The sequence below is a fragment of the Podarcis vaucheri genome (genome assembly GCF_965113315.1).
Source record: "Podarcis vaucheri genome assembly, chromosome: 7".
Taxonomy (NCBI): domain Eukaryota; kingdom Metazoa; phylum Chordata; class Lepidosauria; order Squamata; family Lacertidae; genus Podarcis; species Podarcis vaucheri.
Genome location: NC_138765.1, coordinates 7380216 through 7397066, shown reverse-complemented (window position 1 = coordinate 7397066; position 16851 = coordinate 7380216). Strand labels below are relative to the sequence as shown.

At 48.7% G+C, this 16851-nt stretch overlaps 1 protein-coding gene across 4 annotated transcripts in view; it reads right to left on the bottom strand.

The window, feature by feature from the left end:
* Nucleotides 1-16851, bottom strand: part of SPRED3 (sprouty related EVH1 domain containing 3) — a 44335-nt gene that overhangs the window by 25429 nt on the left and 2055 nt on the right. The window lies entirely within an intron of this gene.

The following is a 16851-nucleotide window of genomic DNA, read 5'->3' as shown; positions in this document are numbered from 1 at the left end:
TTGCGAAGCAGCTCAAAAACGGAAAACCCTTTCGTCTAGTGAGTATTCTGTCTTGCGAGGCATTCGTCTTGCGGGGCACCACTGTATACACTTCCAAGTGCCAAAAGCCAGGGCAAAGAGGTGTGATGTTGCTGGTTTTATAAGAAAGTATTAAAGCTTTTTCATAATGCAATGCAATGCAACAGGCATAATGAAAGAAACTAATCTACCGTATTTTTCGCCCCATAGGACGCACTTTTCCCCCTCCAAAAATGAAGGGGAAATGTGTGTGCGTCCTATGGGGCGAATGCAGGCTTTCGCTGAAGCCTGGAGAGTGAGAGGCATCGGTGCGCACCAACCCCTCTCGCTCTCCAGGCTTCATGAAGCTCTGCGCAAGCCTTGCAAGCCTGTCAGGAGTTCCCGCGGGCTCACAAGGCTTGCGGGCAGCAGCCTGCAGCCCCGGCGAGTGTCCGCAAGCCTTGCAAGCCCGGCGGGAGTTCCCGCCGAGCGCGCGAGGCTTGGGGCGGCAGCCTGTCACCTGAAGCACGGGGATCCCTCCGGAACGTGCCCCGTGCTTCGGGCAGGTGTGCGCAAGGCTTCGAGCGGCAGCCGCGGTGGGGGGGGATATTTTGAATTCTGGTGCTGGAGGAGACTCTTGAGAGTCCCATGGACTGCAAGAAGATCAAGCCTATATTTTTTTTTATTCATCCCCCCCCAAAAAAATGAGGTGCGTCCTATGGGCCGGTGCGCCCTATAGGACGAAAAATACGGTAAATACAAACAAAAACCGCAAAAGAAAGGGAAACGCAGAGTCCTCTTTAAATCTATAGCTTTTCCCACACAGAAACAGGTGGATCCTCTCTGCTCTCCCCAGTGAGATAAACCTTTCTTCTTCCAGTCTCTCTCCCTGAAATATCTTCCCTTCAACAAATGAAACTGATTTGTAAAAATGTTACATGGAAAAAAACACACGAGAGAGAGACATTGCACACACTTTTGTAAATCAAGAAAATCTTTAATAATAATAAAAAGAGAGTGTCGTGTTTTTAGATCATGGGTAGGCAAACTAAGGCCCAGGGGCCGGATCTGGCCCAATCGCCTTCTCAATCCGGCTTGCGGACGGTCTGGGAATCAGCGTGTTTTTACAAGAGTAGAATGTGTGATTTTATTTAAAATGCATCTCTGGGTTATTTGTGGGGCATAGGAATTCGTTCATCCCCCCCCCAAAATAATATTGTCTGGCCCCCCACAAGGTCTGAGGGACAGTGAACAGGCCCCCTGCTGAAAAAGTTGGTTGACCCCTGTTTTAGATGATTCAAAATGCCTGAAGTAAACGGTTGCAACCGTGAGAGCGGCCCTGTAATGTAGGTCAGAATCATTCCCCTTCAAGCTGCATGTCGTGAGCAGGAACCCTGAGGATGAGAGTTTGGCTCGCGTTGATGCACAGAATCAGGCCTCGAAGTGTGCTGAAGGCAAAGGCAGAATTTGCATTAGGCACTTTGTAGCTCAGCTTCTGAGAAAAGCAATGACAAACCTAGACAGCATCTTAAAAAGCAGAGACATCACCTTGCCAACAAAGGTCCATATAGTTAAAGCTATGGTTTTCCCAGTAGTGATGTATGGAAGTGAGAGCTGGACCATAAAGAAGGCTGATCGCCGAAGAATGGATGCTTTTGAATTCTGGTGCTGGAGGAGACTCTTGAGAGTCCCATGGACTGTAAGAAGATCAAACCTCTCCATTCTGCAGGAAATCAGCCCTGAGTGCTCACTGGAAGGACAGATCCTGAAGCTGAGGCTCCAAGACTTTGGCCACCTCATGAGAAGAGAAGACTCCCTGGAAAAGACCCTGAAGTTGGGAAAGATGGAGGGCACAAGGAGAAGGGGACGACAGAGGACGAGATGGTGGGACAGTGTTCTCGAAGCGACCAGCATGAATTTGACCAAACTGCGGGAGGCAGTGGAAGACAGGAGTGCCTGGCGTGCTTTGGTCCATGGGGTCACGAAGAGCCGGACACGACTAAACGACTAAACAACAAGAAGAAGAATGTGTGCTTTTATTTGACATGCATCTCTGAGTTATTTGTGGGGCAGAGGAATTCGTTCATTCCTCCCCAAAAAATATAGTTCGGCCCACCATAGAATCATAGAATCATAGAGTTGGAAGAGACCACAAGGGCCATCGAGTCCAACCCCCTGCCAAGCAGGAAACACCATCAGAGCACTCCTGACATATGGTTGTCAAGCCTCTGCTTAAAGACCTCCAAAGGAGGAGACTCCACCACACTCCTTGGCAGCAAATTCCACTGTCCAACAGCTCTTACTGTCAGTAAGAGACGGTCTGAGAGACGGTGGACTGGCCCACAGCTGAAAAAGGTTGCTGACCGCTTGTCTAAGCCATCACCTGCTCCCTGACCTCTTTTCTTTTCTTTTTTTAATATATCTGGAGAAGGCAGGGCTTGAACCTGGGATGTTCTGCATGTCAAGCCGGTGTCGTGCTTGTGTCTTGGCCGAATGTTAGCAGAAGGTAGCTGGCTTTAGATGTGCCCTCTCCTAGTCACTGGAACAGCAGCCTCAGCTGCCGAGCGTTATGCAAACTCTGATCTAATCTGATTCTTATGGCAAGCAGATGTTTTTTCGGTACCTTGTTCGCAAAGTTAATCATTAAATTGCTTGTGGGTGAGGCAGGTTGGGGGTGGGGGTGGGGGGAGATGTCGCCTCGCCTGGGAGGAAAAAGAGGCGGAGGACGCTGGTTTCGATCTTGTGCAAGGAGGCCTCTGGGCGCAGCCGCTGCGCAGCACATCCAGAGACGTCCTTGATAAGCGAGTGTGAGCAAAAAAATAAATAAAAAAGGGAGAGATACGAGGGTGGAAAACTAGTTGAACATGTGCAATAGCATAAATAAAGGAGGCAGCCAGCTGCAGAACACTGACAGCTTCTGTAGGCAGGCAAACCTTCAGGCGACTGTTTATTCAGCGTTCGTTCTCATCTGCTTGCACAAGGCTTGCACAGTGGTTGAAACGTACACCTGTTTATGCCCGGAATATGTGGAATTCAACATTTTGAACGCAGGTGGAGATGTGTGTGCATGGGGTTTCTGCAAGGGTCTTTAAAAATGTGGCATTATTACGATTTATTAAATTTAATTGTGGCTTTTTTGCCACGGCAACTCAAAGCGACTGACAATATTTTAAACGAACACATACATACGTTAAACCCAGCATTTTTTTTAAAAAAACCTAATCTAAAAGAGAATCCTGTTTATTAAAAAGTAGATTGAAACACCCCACTTCCAGCAAAAGGCCACAGATAATTAAAAGCAAAAGTCCTGATGGAAAAAAAGAAAAAGCTTTTTCCCGGCACCCAAAGATACGTAATTCTTATTTTTAACACTGACTTATTGATCGCTTTCTGAACCACCGTCTCACGGCAAAATAATTAAAAACAGTTCGAAACACAGAAACAAACAAATAACATTGACGGCGGGACTGAAGCCCTTAGAAGCGGGTATCTGGGGTCAAGAACTGTTTATCCAGCTGTGGGGAAGCAAACGTCTTTGGCTGCTTCCAGGAAGAGCCAGCAAAAACGGATGTCTGCTGTTTCTCCTCAACAGGGATGGTATTCCACAGGGCAGGGGCTGCCACACTAAAAGCCCTGAGTTACTGAGTTCTTTGGGACTTGCCGAAAAGACTGTGCTGCAGACAACAGATATCTGCTGGTTGATACAGGGTACCGTATTTTTTGCTCTATAAGACTCACTTTTTCCCTCCTAAAAAGTAAGGGGAAATGTGTGTGCATCTTATGGAGCGAATGCAAGGCTGCGCAGCTATCCCAGAAGCCAGAACAGCAAGAGGGATTGCTGCTTTCGCTGCGCAGCGAAAGCAGCAATCCCTCTTGCTGTTCTGGCTTCTGAGATTCAGAATATTTTTTTTCTTGTTTTCCTCCTCCAAAAACTAGGCGCATCTTGTGGTCTGGTGCGTCTTATAGAGCGAAAAATACGGTGATTTGGTTCCGAATTGCACAGGGACTCACATGTTAGCAACAACATGTGCAGGATGTTATATGCCGGAGGCAGTTTGCCCCCCCCCCAGCCAATCTAAACACTGCGTTCTGCACCAGCTGAAGCCTCCGGACAGACCCCAAGGGCAGCCCCACAGAGAGCGCATTGCAGTAATCCAGCTATGAGTGCCGTTCACATCTTGTTTGCCTATCCCCAGCTTATGTGGAGAACAGCACAGAGTTTTGTAAAAGCATCATCATCTAATAATAATAATAATAATAATAATAATAATAATAATAACAACAACAACACAATTTTTTATACCCCGCCCTCCCCAGCCAAAGCCAGGCTCAGGGCAGCTAACACCAGTAAAATTATAGTAAAAACATAATGGGGGGGGAACCAATTTAAAATACAGTGGTACCTCTGGATGCGAACAGGATCCATTCCGGAGCCCCGTTCACATGCTGAGCAGAATGCAACCTGTGTCTGCGCGTGCGCGGGTCGCAATTTGCAGCTTCCGAGCATGACATCATTTTGAGCGTCTGCGCATGCGCAAGTGGCAAAACCCAGAAGTAATCTAGTCAGTGTTGAGGTATTGGCCTTCCTACAGTAGGATGTGTCCTTTCAGGGGGGGGGGTCTTAAATTTTTTAAGGGTCTTAAAAATATGCTTTGGGGTGTGAGGAATTCAAATCCCCCTTCTATTTTGTGACTGGACAACATTTCGCTTGGGAAGTCTGCGTCTGGCGAAGAAGCATATAAGCTGCTTTCGGAAAAGCAAAGCATTTTGATTTTACCTTCTGCAAAATGCCAGGTAATGCTAAATAACGACAAGATATAACAGAATTGCAAGCACTTGGCAATCACGTTTTAACGATCTCTGTGCAACTTTGCACACATTTTTGACTTGCCAGGCAAAAGCAAATTGTATTCATTTCACCAAACGATCTTTTGAATTCCCAAGTCACGTTGCAACTTTTTAGCGTCACCCCCCCCCCCACTTTGGGAATTTGAAAGCTTAAAAAATCAACGTGCACTGCTCCCTTTAGTCACACTACCAAAAATAGCCGCCGCCGCCCCCCCCGCAAAAAGTTGTGACTTTATTCTGCAAATCCAGAAAAGGAGACATGTGGCCACCCCAGATCTTGCTGGAACCCCAACTTCCAGGCAGCCCCAGGCAGCAGAACCAAAGGCCAGGAATGATGACAATATGCATGATGAACATCCACATTATTCATTGAAACAGTTAAAACATTATTATTTAAAACATCCCAGAAAAAAATTAAATTCAGCAGTGAGTTAAAGACCAGGTGAAAAGACCTACGCGACTGGGTAAAGGTAAAGGGACCCCTGACCATTAGGTCCAGTCGTGGCCGACTCTGGGGTTGCGGTGCTCTTCTCACTTTACTGGCCAAGGGAGCCGGCGTACAGCTTCCGGGTCATGTGGCCAGCATGACTAAGCTGCTTCGGGCCAACCAGAGCAGTGCACGGAAACGCCGTTTACCTTCCCGCTGGAGTGGTACCTATTTATCTACTTGCACTTTGACGTGCTTTCGAACTGCTAGGTTGGCAGGAGCAGGGACCGAGCAATGGGAGCTCACCCCGTCGCGGGGATTCGAACCGCCCACCTTCTGATCGGCAAGTCCTAGGCTCTCTGGTTTAACCCACAGCACCACCCGTGTCTGGGTAGGCTTGCGTAAACAGAAATGTTTTTTGCAGGCAGGAAGAAAGGCTTCAGTGAAGAAGTCTGTCTGGTGTCCATCAGCAGGGAATTCCAAAGTGTGTGCACTAAAATTAGATAGACATACATGCACATGTGCCAAGGCCCATCCAACCCAGCCGGAGCACAGGTTGCCAACTTCCGGCGTGGTGGTGCTCTTGTACAGCTCCTGCTCATCTCAAAGGATCCTGCTCGGAAGGGCTACCTGGTGGTGGATCAGGCCCTATATTAGGATGTCGCTCAGTTTGTATCTAGGGCTGGCGAAGCGGTCGTCATTTTGCAAAGCATCTACCTGCCGGCAACGCGATGGCGCAGCGCCCAAGGACTCTGGTACAGTGGTACCTCTGGTTACGTACTTAATCCGTTTCGGAGGTCCATTCTTAACTTGAAACTGTTCTTAACCTGAAGCACCACTTTAGCTAATGGGGCCTTCCTCTGCCGCTGCACGATTTCTGTTCTCATCCTGAAGCAAAGTTCTTAACCCGAGGTACTATTTCTGGGTTAGTGGAGTCTGTAACCTGAAGCGTATGTAACCTGAAGCATCTGTAACCTGAGGTACCACTGTACTTGATTTCTCCGCGGCTTCATCTTGGCTGCTCTGCAGCGCCACCCCTGCAGGTGGCCGAACAGGGACGTTGCAGCTTCCAGGCCTGCAGTAAACGGGTGAAACAAGGAGCCACTAGTGTGTCCTTTAAATCAGTGGTGTAGCGTGGGGGGTGCAGGGGGGGGCTGGCCGCACCGGGCGCAACATCTGGGGGTTAGGGGGCGCAAATCCACGGGTTAGGGGGCGCAAATCCATGGGTTAGGGGTCGCAAATTACTTGCCTTGCCCCGGGTGCTGACAACCCACGCTACGCCACTGCTTTAAATAGCTGCTGCCTCTGGTCTGGTCCCTTAGCAAGAGGGTTAAAGTGGGTCTCTGACAGCCCAAATACCTGGTCCTCTGCTTGTTAAGACTTCTGCCCCCCTTGGGCCACCTTCAAAACGTTCTACCTGCTTCTGCACAACACAACCTGAGTCTCTTGCCCACGTGTGATTGCTACTGATGAGGATCAGAGCCCAGAGAAAAACTGCTTCTCCAGGAAGAGCCATTTTGACATCCTCCTTGGCTCACGGACGACGACAACAAAACACCGGAGACAGCGCACTGGGTTGAAACATCTACGGCTTGCCTCAGCTCCCCAGGAACATCTATCTGAGAATGCAATTTCTCCAAAAGCCTAAGACTGGAGAAATTGCATTCTCAGATAGAAGAGTATCAGGGACGTCTAGAAAATAATGGCCCCAGGAACATCTGGCTGACCACTGCCAGGAGCAGAACACTGGGTGTTTTGGCTCCACAAGGCCATTTCTAACAACCTTTCAACCAATTTAAGCCTGACGTACGGCTTCCGCAACGGGATGTCCGTGGATCAAAAAGCAACACCGAGGAGGTCTTTAATCCAGGCGACAGCCAGTCCTAAGAGGCTAGTCCTCAAGAATGTCGCGGGGTGTCTCCGCACAGCAGTGCTCCTAAACCAGCCTCCATCCTGGGCTTAAAGCATGTGCCACTTGCAGACGGCAAAATGTGCAGTCGGGAAACAGCTGCGTTCAGATTTATTCCACGCCGGAAAAGTCAGCCGCCCTGCAGAAGTGGCCCTTACCTGCTTGGGAGGCCGAGAATAAATATTTCTCTGAAAAGCATCATTTGCGGACCCCAGACAGCAAGCGTGGCAAATTCCTGGTACTACTGCCGTGCGCCTGACTCAAGAGCAGTTTGGGAGTGATTCTGCACCAGCCGACGAATCGGTTCCAAAGGGGGGGCTGGCAGGTTCCACCGCCCACTCCTGAAAAGCCCTAACCTGCCATCATCACGCGAATCAAAACCTGGAGCCGCCCATGGATGAATCACCCAAATTTTAGTCGATCAGAGACAGCCACGTACCACCCGAACCTCGACAGAAATGCCCTTTTCGAAATACTGAAGGAAACGGGAGAGAGAGAGAAAATGTACAGTTTGATAAACAGAAGGAAACTGCTCGCCGTTAGAAGGAAAGGCCAGCTTAGGGGATGAGGGGATGACATTTTCCATTACAGCAACGCTTTCGAATGGACATACAGCCTCAGTAACCATACATGTATGGCTTACAATTTACAGGCCCCTTCCCTCAAATAATCAGCCGAAGTTGCCCCCTTTTAACACAAACACACACTCCATGTTCACTACACAAAGTAGTTACCAAAGCTTGCCGTCTGGCCAGGTGCCTTGCAAAGGCTTCTCCACCCCCAAGCCCACTTTTAAATTATTTTTTGATTTCTCTTATTTATTTTTTATTTTTTTAAAGGCAAGGTGCTCCTCTGCACACCCAAATATCTCCCCTCGCACTTTCCTCTTTTTGACATCTCCCTCCACCCACCCCCCGCTCATCACAACCTGTGAAACTATTTTCTTGCACAGATTTGAAATTCTCCCTCTTCCCCCCACTAATTTCTGTGCACTAAAGTATACTGAGCCACATTTTTTAAAGGGGTGCCACATATTCATTCTCCATCTCTCTCTCTCTGATGAAAAGAACAGCCCAGCTTACTGGAAGAGGAAGCTTGCATGTATGGTAAACAGATTTAAAATACACCCCTGCACAGATCACGAAGCCTGCTTGCATGCAGCGATACCAAGGAACAATGCATTAAGAGGCAGAACGCGAAGGAGGGACGAGGAGGCAACCTGCCGCCTTCCTTCTGCTTCAGTGTAACGGCAGCAAGGAGCAGACTTCTGTTAAGAGGCCTGGCAGGAAGGCTTAAGAGTGTAGCAGGCTGAACTGCCTGGCTTGCAAGTTCTCCCTGGGAACAACAGGATGCGGCCTCTATAGCAAAAGAGTAGCAGCTTCTGCTGGACGCTGAACATCTTACTTCTCAGAGGTTGGGGTTGTTGGTTTTTTAAATTAAGAAACAAGGCACTAGTCCTCATGAGCGCTTGACAAAGACTTCGGAAAGGAAAGAAAGGAAAGGAAAGGAAGCGAGGCTAGTTTCTGTCAAAGAATGACACAAAATGCAAAAAAAAATGCATATATACTATGCATATTTTTATGGGCACAAGGTAAACAGGGAGAAGTACTGAGGCTTTTGAGAGCTTTGGAGCTGGGGGGAGATGACGTACGTCCACAAACACACAACCTAAACCACTCGTCGCATTTGACCCACCGCAACAGATATTTGTCATTTCTCCACAATTCCCCCCTCCCCCAAATCTGTCGACCTTCCAGCTCCAGATAATAATATAACCAATTTATTCCAGCTGCAATATTAAGGATGTCACTGCACACTGACTCCAATGTATTTTCTACGGAGGGTTTTTTTGGGGGGGGTTGGTCTGTGGTTCAGAAAATCCGAACCCGAACTCCCCCGAAACCTGAGCAGCCAAGGCAGATGTGTGGGTTTTTTTGGGCAGGCAATTTCGGCCGGATTCATCCCTCATTCTCAGACCTTTATATATTTCTGAAGCGTCACAGGACGTTCCAGGAAGCGGTTTTTGTGCCGGAGTCAATTTTAGGGAGCAAAGGTACACGAGACACCAGAGAAAGTTTCGCGATTTAAAAACCAATACCCAACAGCCTTCTGATTTAGCCACCTCGAGGTGCAAAGGCTGGGTTGTACCTGCGCAACGCCGCACAGTTTTGAGCAAAATCATGGCTGCCTCTAAAGAAGGCCAACGACGGTAGCTTAGCGAGGATCCCTTGTGCTAAGATAAAATAAAATAAATCTCTCTCTCACACACACAATTACAGTCCTAGAGGGGAGAGACTGACTATGAAACCCACAAGGGGTGTATGTATATACACCACACTGAACTGCAAAACCCAGGATTCACAAGGCATTGTTTTCCTTGGTGCTGTGTACAACGCTTACCCAGTTGAACTGCGGACCGGCAGACTCTGTGACAGGCTGTCGTCACCAGCCCCTTTCTTGGGGAGTCTGCAAACTGTTGCCACATCAAGCACGTCACCCACACCACCTCTGGAGATTACCATATTTTTTGCTCTATAAGACTCTCTTTTTCCCTCCTAAAAAAGTAAGGGGAAATGTGTGTGCGTCTTATGGAGCGAATGCAGGCTGCGCAGCTATCCCAGAAGCCAGAACAGCAAGAGGGATCGCTGCTTTCGCTGCGCAGCGATCCCTCTTGTTGTTCTTGGCTTCTGAGATTCAGAATTTTTTTTCTTCTTGTTTTCCTCCTCCAAAAACTAGGTGCGTCTTGTGGTCTGGTGCGTCTTATAGAGCGAAAAATACGGTACCATCTCTGTGGCTCAGCCGCCCTTTAAAAGAGAATTAGGCAAATTTGGGGAAGACGGGGCTATTGATGGCTACTAGCCACAATGGCTTAAGAACCACAGAATTGTAGACTTGGAAGAGGGCACAAATGTCATCTAGTCCAACCCTCTGCAATGTGGGAATCTTTTGCCCAATGTGTGGTCTCCAACCCACGACCCCGAGTTCCACCGACTGAGTTGGAGGCAGAGATGCTTCCAAATGCCAGTGTCTGGAAGGTGGGGGAAGAGTGTTTTTGCGCTCCAAACCCACTTGTGGGTTTCTCTACAGGCAATAGGTTGCCACTGTGAGAACAGGATGCCCGCCTGGTGAAGTCACTGGCCTCATCCCGCTGGGCCCTTCCTACGTTCTTAATAATAATATTTTATTCTTTATATCCTGTCCATCTGGCTGAGTTTCCCCAGCCACTCTCGGCGGCTCCCAATCGAGTGTTAAAAACAATACAGCAATAGATATTAAAAACTTCCCTAAAGAGGGCTGCCTTCAGATGTCTTTTAAAAATAGGATAGCTGCTTATTTCCTTGGCATCTGATGGGAGGGCGTTCCACAGGGTGGGCGCCACCACCGAGAAGGCCCTCTGTCTGGTTCCCTTCTCGCAGGGAGGGAACCGGCAGAAGGCCCTCGGAGCTGGACCTCAGTGTCCAGGCTGATGGGGGTGGAGACGCTCCTTCAGGTATACTGGGCCTTTGAGGCTGTTTAGGGCTTTAAAGGCCAGCACCAACACTTTGAATTGTGCTCAGAAATGTACTGGGAGCCAATGTAGGTCTTTCAGGACCGGTGTTATATGGTCTCAGCAGCCGCTCCCAGTCACCAGTCTAGATGCCGCATTCTGGATTAATTGCAGTTTCTGGGTCACCTTCAAAGGTAGCCCCACATAGAGCACATTGCAAAAGTCCAAGCAGGAGATAACCAGAGCATGCACCACTCTGGCAAGACAGTCTGCGGGCAGGTAGGGTCTCAGCCTGCGTACCAGATGGAGCTGATAAACAGCTGCCCTGGACACAGAATTGACCTGCGCCTCCATGGACAGCTGTGAGTCCAAAATGACTCCCAGGCTGCGCACCTGGTCCTTCAGGGGCACAGTTACCCCATTCAGGACCAGGGAGTCCCCCACACCAGCCCACCCCATGTCCCCAAAACAGTACTTCTGTCTTGTCAGGATTCAACCTCAATCTGTTAGCCGCCACCCATCCTCCAACCACCTCCTAGCAATCACAACAGGACACCCACCGCCTTACGTTCTCCTGACCTCAGAGCTGAGAAGCGGGTGGGATGTCCTTGCCACAATTGCTTCCGCAGGGTTCTAGTCCTCATGTCACATTTTGGGGGCATTCAGAAAAGTCACGCAGGAATCCTTTGCCCAACGTGGGGCTCAAACCCAGGACCCTGAGATTAAGAGTCTCTTACCGACTGAGCTACCCCACTGCCCTGCCATTGGCTCTGGCTCTACATAGTTTTGATGACACCGCAAGTGTCCATGTGACGCTCCTTGCGCTTTGAGCCAGTGTAGCTCTTAAGACCTGATGCTGGAGACAGATCGCAGATGGAGGGTTGCAGCAGGTAGACCTGTGGTCTGGATCCCGCAGGGTCTCTTTTTCATAGAATCATAGAATCCTAGAGTTGGAAGAGACCACAAGGGCCATCGAGTCCAACCCCCTGCCAAGCAGGAAACACCATCAGAGCCAGTGGCGTAGCGTGGGTTGTCAGCACCCGGGGCAAGGCAAGTAATTTGCGCCCCCTAACCCGTGGATATGCGCCCCCTAACCCTAACCCCCAGATGTTGCGCCCGGTGCGGCCGGCCCCCCTGCACCCCCCACGCTACGCCACTGATCAGAGCACTCCTGACATATGGTTGTCAAGCCTCTGCTTAAAGACCTCCAAAGGAGGAGACTCCACCACACTCCTTGGCAGCAAATTCCACTGTCAAACAGCTCTGACTGTCAGGAAGTTCTTCCTAATGTTTAGGTGGAATCTTCTTTCTTGTAGTTTGGATCCATTGCTCCGTGTCCGCTTCTCTGGAGCAGCAGAAAACAACCTTTCTCCCTCCTCTATGTGACATCCTTTTATATATTTGAACATGGCTATCATATCACCCCTTAACCTCCTCTTCTCCAGGCTAAACATGCCCAGCTCCCTTAGCCGTTCCTCATAAGGCATCGTTTCCAGGCCTTTGACCATTTTGGTTTTTAAGGGCCTGCTCCAGAGTAGGGTTGCCTCTTCTCCCAGGCCAGGGGTAACCAGCCTCCGGATATTGTCCGGCAACAATTCCCCATCAGCCCCAGGCAGCGTAGAAAGCGGAGAGAGATGGTGGGAGTTGTAGTCCCGCAATCTCTGAAAGGCACCAGGTTGACTACCATTGGATTAGACTCTTAAGTACCTCGTAGCTATGGGACTGCCTCTCCCGGTATGCCCCATGGAGGACCTTAAGGTCCATAAATAGCAACACCCTAGAGGTCCCTGGCCCTAAGGAAGTCAGATTAGCCTCAACCAGAGCCAGGGCCTTTTCAACACTGGCCCCGGCCTGGTGGAATGCTCTGCCTCATGAAACCAGGGCCATGCAGGATCGGATTTCTTTCCGCAGGGCCTGTAAGACAGAGTTGTTCCGCCTGGCCTTTGGCTTGGAGCCAATTTGATTCCCTCCCTTTCTTTCTTTTTTCCTTTCTCCTCCTGTGAAGAGGCTGCATCTTAATGTTTTAATGTCGTATTTTAGTCTTGTTTTTTAAGTTGTATTTTAATCAACTTGTTTTTATTATTGGTTGTTAGCCACCCTGAGCCCGATCTCGGCTGGGGAGGGTGGGGTATAAATAAAATATATTATTATTATTATTATTATTATTATTATTATTATTATTATTAAGAACCTATGATGAGTCTTGCTGGATGAGGCCAGTGGCCCTTATAGCCCAGTGTCCTGTTCCCACAGCGGCCAGCCAGATGCCCCAATGGGAACCCTGGAAGGAAGACCTGAGTGCAAGAGCATCCTTCCCACTTGCGAACATGTGCAGAGGAAGGCATCCAAAGTGATCAAGGGTCTAGAAGCCAAGCCTGATGAGGAACGGTCGAAGGAGCTGGGTATGGTGAGCCTGGAAAAGAGGAGACTGAGAGGAGACAGGATAGGTAAATGCAAAGGGACCCCTGACCATTAGGTCCAGTCGTGGCCGACTCTGGGGTTGCGGCACTCATCTCGCTTTATTGGCCGAGGGAGCCGTCGTACAGCTTCCGGGTCCTGTGGCCAGCATGACTAAGCCGCTTCTGGCGAACCAGAGCAGTGCATGGAAACGCCGTTTACCTTCCCGCCGGAGTGGTACCTATTTATCTACTTGCATTTTGACGTGCTTTCGAACTGCTAGGTTGGCAGGAGCAGGGACCGAGCAACGGGAGCTCACCCCATCGCGGGGATTCAAACCACCGACCGTTCGATCAGCAAGTCCTAGGCTCTGTGGTTTAACCCACAGTGCCACCCGCATCCCACAGGAGACAGGATAGCTGCCTTCAAATATCTCAAAGGCTGTCAACATGGAAGAGGAAGCAAGCTTGTATTCTCCTGCTCTGGAGAGTAGGAACCATAGCTGTCAACTTTCAGATTTGAAAATAAGGGATCAGCAGCCTCGCCTGTCCCGGGAACAGTCTACGGGATATCTAACAATCCGGGAGAGCAGTGGGAAGCAGCGCTGGAATGAGGGAATTTCCCGCAAAAAAGGGAAGGTTGACAGCTATGGTAGGAACCAAAACAACGCCTTCGACTTGCAAGAAAGGAAATTCCGACTAAACACCAGGAAGAATTTTCTGACAGTAAGAGCTGTGAAGACGGTGGAACAGACTCCCACAAGAAGTTGTGGATTCTCCTTCCTTGGAGGTTTCTAAGCAGAGGTTGGGTGGCCACCTGTCATGGATGCCTTAGCTGAGATTCCTACATTGCAGAGGGATGGTCTAGATGACTCGTGGGGTCCCTTCCAACCCCATAATTAGATGATTCCCAGGAACTGGGATTCAGAGGCATACTGCCGTTGACGTTGGAAGGAGGACACAGCGACTGTGGCAAGTAGCAGGAGACTCTGAACCTTAGGAACATGGGTTCGAGCTCCACATTGGGACCGCATTGTAGGAGACTGGACTACCCTACAAGCCTATTGCTGATCGCCAAAGAATGGATGCTTTTGAATTCTGGTGCTGGAGGAGAATCTTGAGAGTCCTATGGACTGCAGGAAGATCAAACCTCTCCATTCTGAAGGAAACCAGCCCTGAGTGCTCACTGGAAGGACAGATCCTGAAGCTGAGGCTCCAAGACTTTGGCCACCTCATGAGAAGAGAAGACTCCCTGGAAAAGACCCTGATGTTGGGAAAGATGGAGGGCAGAAGGAGAAGGGGACGACAGAGGCAAGATGGTTGGACAGTGTTCTCGAAGTTACCAGCATGAGTTTGTCCAAACTGCGGGAGGCAGTGGAAGACAGGAGTGCCTGGCGTGCTCTGGTCCAGGGGGTCACGAAGAGTCGGACATGACTAAACGACTAAACAACAACAACAACAAGTCTATGATTCAACGAAGTAGTTGGATTTCAGTTGCCCTCGGCCCCAGGCAACACGGTCCATTGTCAGAGACGATGGAAATTAAAAGACAAGCCATATTGGGAAGCTCTCTGTCCATGCAGCAATCTCTAGCTTATTCCATGGCTCCCCTACAACATTCGTTGGCTTACGGGGTGTTTTCTTGACCACATACGAGACGAGTCCCCTGTGGGCTTCGGCCGTTAAAGAACTAGGCCCGCAAGGAAGTTCACGGATGCAAATCTCGAACTGCACTTCTTGTTAAAAAGGAAAAAGGGGGGTGGGAGGAAGGAGGGCAGCATTTTAGAAAAGTCAACGCCGGGTTTCAAAGCACCTTTCTCCCCACCGGAGGAGAGGCTTTTAAAAGGAGGGTTTACGTGCCCTGCAAATTAGAACTCATTTTATCCTGCGTCACCGGGGCTGCAATCGCTTTACCATCGTACCCATTTCACAGGTGGGGAAAAGGCAGGGTTGCTGCTTGACAGAAGCAAACCTTTGCTGATTAATGGATTAAACCCGTGCAATCAATGAATGGAGAACCTGCATGCAAATAAAACAGATCAGGTTTGGGTTTTCTTAAAGGCATGTGCTGCTTTTAGGTAAGTCATGTTCTTTCCATGTCTGTGCAGACGCCATCTTAGAACAGGCAATCCCTCTTGCGTGAGTCAGAGAAAACGGGCTTTATGTTCCCTCCATGTTTTTCCTATGCCATCCATGTTGCATCGAGCTGCATGTATTCAGTTTTTTGTTTTTGTTTTTTTAAAAAAACTATTAGGAGGCCCAATTAAACCAGGAACATTTTTTAAAAAAATGAACCAAATAATTGTAATCGTTCCCCCCCCCTCCAACCAATGGATCGACCAAATGATGCACAGTCCAAGGCAATGCGAAGGGAGGAACAGCCAAGGTTACGCAATGAGTCAGCATTGCAAAAGCTAAGGTCATGTCTACATTGCAAACACAGGGCCAGTTCAGTACCATTTTAACCATCATGGCTCCCCTGCTAAGAATCTTGGGAATCTGGGAATGATCAGTCGGCAAAGGGGCCAGGAATTCTAAGACACCCCTAGGCCCAATCCCATGGAATGGCAGAATGTCCCTTGCGGCAAAAGATCCGACTCGGAATCCGGTTTAAAGTCAGTTGTGTAGATTTCCTCCAAGAATCCTGGCGCCAACACAAGCTCTTCCCAAAACTAGACAACGACACCAGGAGTCAAGACTGAATTCGCCTCCAGTTCCTGACCTGACTCCGACCATTAAGCCGTGTTCCAAACCTGCGTTCAAAACCGACTCGTGAAACCTTCCATCCTGGTACCCTGATAGCTCTAAACATTTCTTGCAGGGAGAAAGAAACACAAAACCTTCCTTTCTTTTTTTGCAAAATGCTTCACTGCAAGAGAAAGCCCCTTCTCATCCTTTGCAAAACCTACCAACTTTTTATTGCGGGGGACAAAAATGATGGAAATTTGGGCACAGGAAAATAGACGGGTGAGAAAGCAACACCTCGATTCTTCCCTTCCACACTCCATATCGTGTTTCCGCCTTTAATGGCACAAAAGAGGGGTTTGCATTGTAGGTTGAAGGGGGGCAGAAAGATAAGAAAGGTGAAGGGAATAAATAACCCAGGATCAACACTGTGCCATATAGGAAAATCCCCCCCACCCCAATTCCCCCACTTCTATCACTAAGAATCTGTAGCAGAGCTGTCCAGGATAAGGGAAGAGATTTATTTTTTATCCCAAAAATGTTTTTTTTGGGGGTGTCATTGCAACGAAAGTCAAAGACAGGGATATCAGACCCTCACTGCATATAATATAATATATATACCTCTCTCTCTCTCTCTCTCTCTCTCTCACACACACACACACACACACACAGTGTTTTCAACATACAGGTGACATCACAATGCGTTGCCATGGAAAACGACATTAAGTATTACAAGATCAAAGATGTTGAGGCAAAGTAGAGAGATGTATTCCTCGGTTTTTTTATGTGGCAAGGGAAAGAAATGAAGAAAAACAGAGGAATTGTCTATTTATTTGTGCGTTTTTCTTAACTGACTTTTTTTTGAAAAAACCTGAAGCATACACAATCCCCCTTTCACGAAAAATGCACAAAACCAGTGCAAATTCCCCATTTTCCAGCGCAACACATTCCCCCTTCTTTCCCACAATGTTCTAATAGCCCCCCTTTTTTTTGTTTTCCAAAAGAAAGGTGGGGGGGGGAAATGTGAATATATTCCATACAAAGTTTTGTGGGGTTTTTTTAAAAAAAACAAATCCTGAACACGTCCAATTGGAATAAGGAC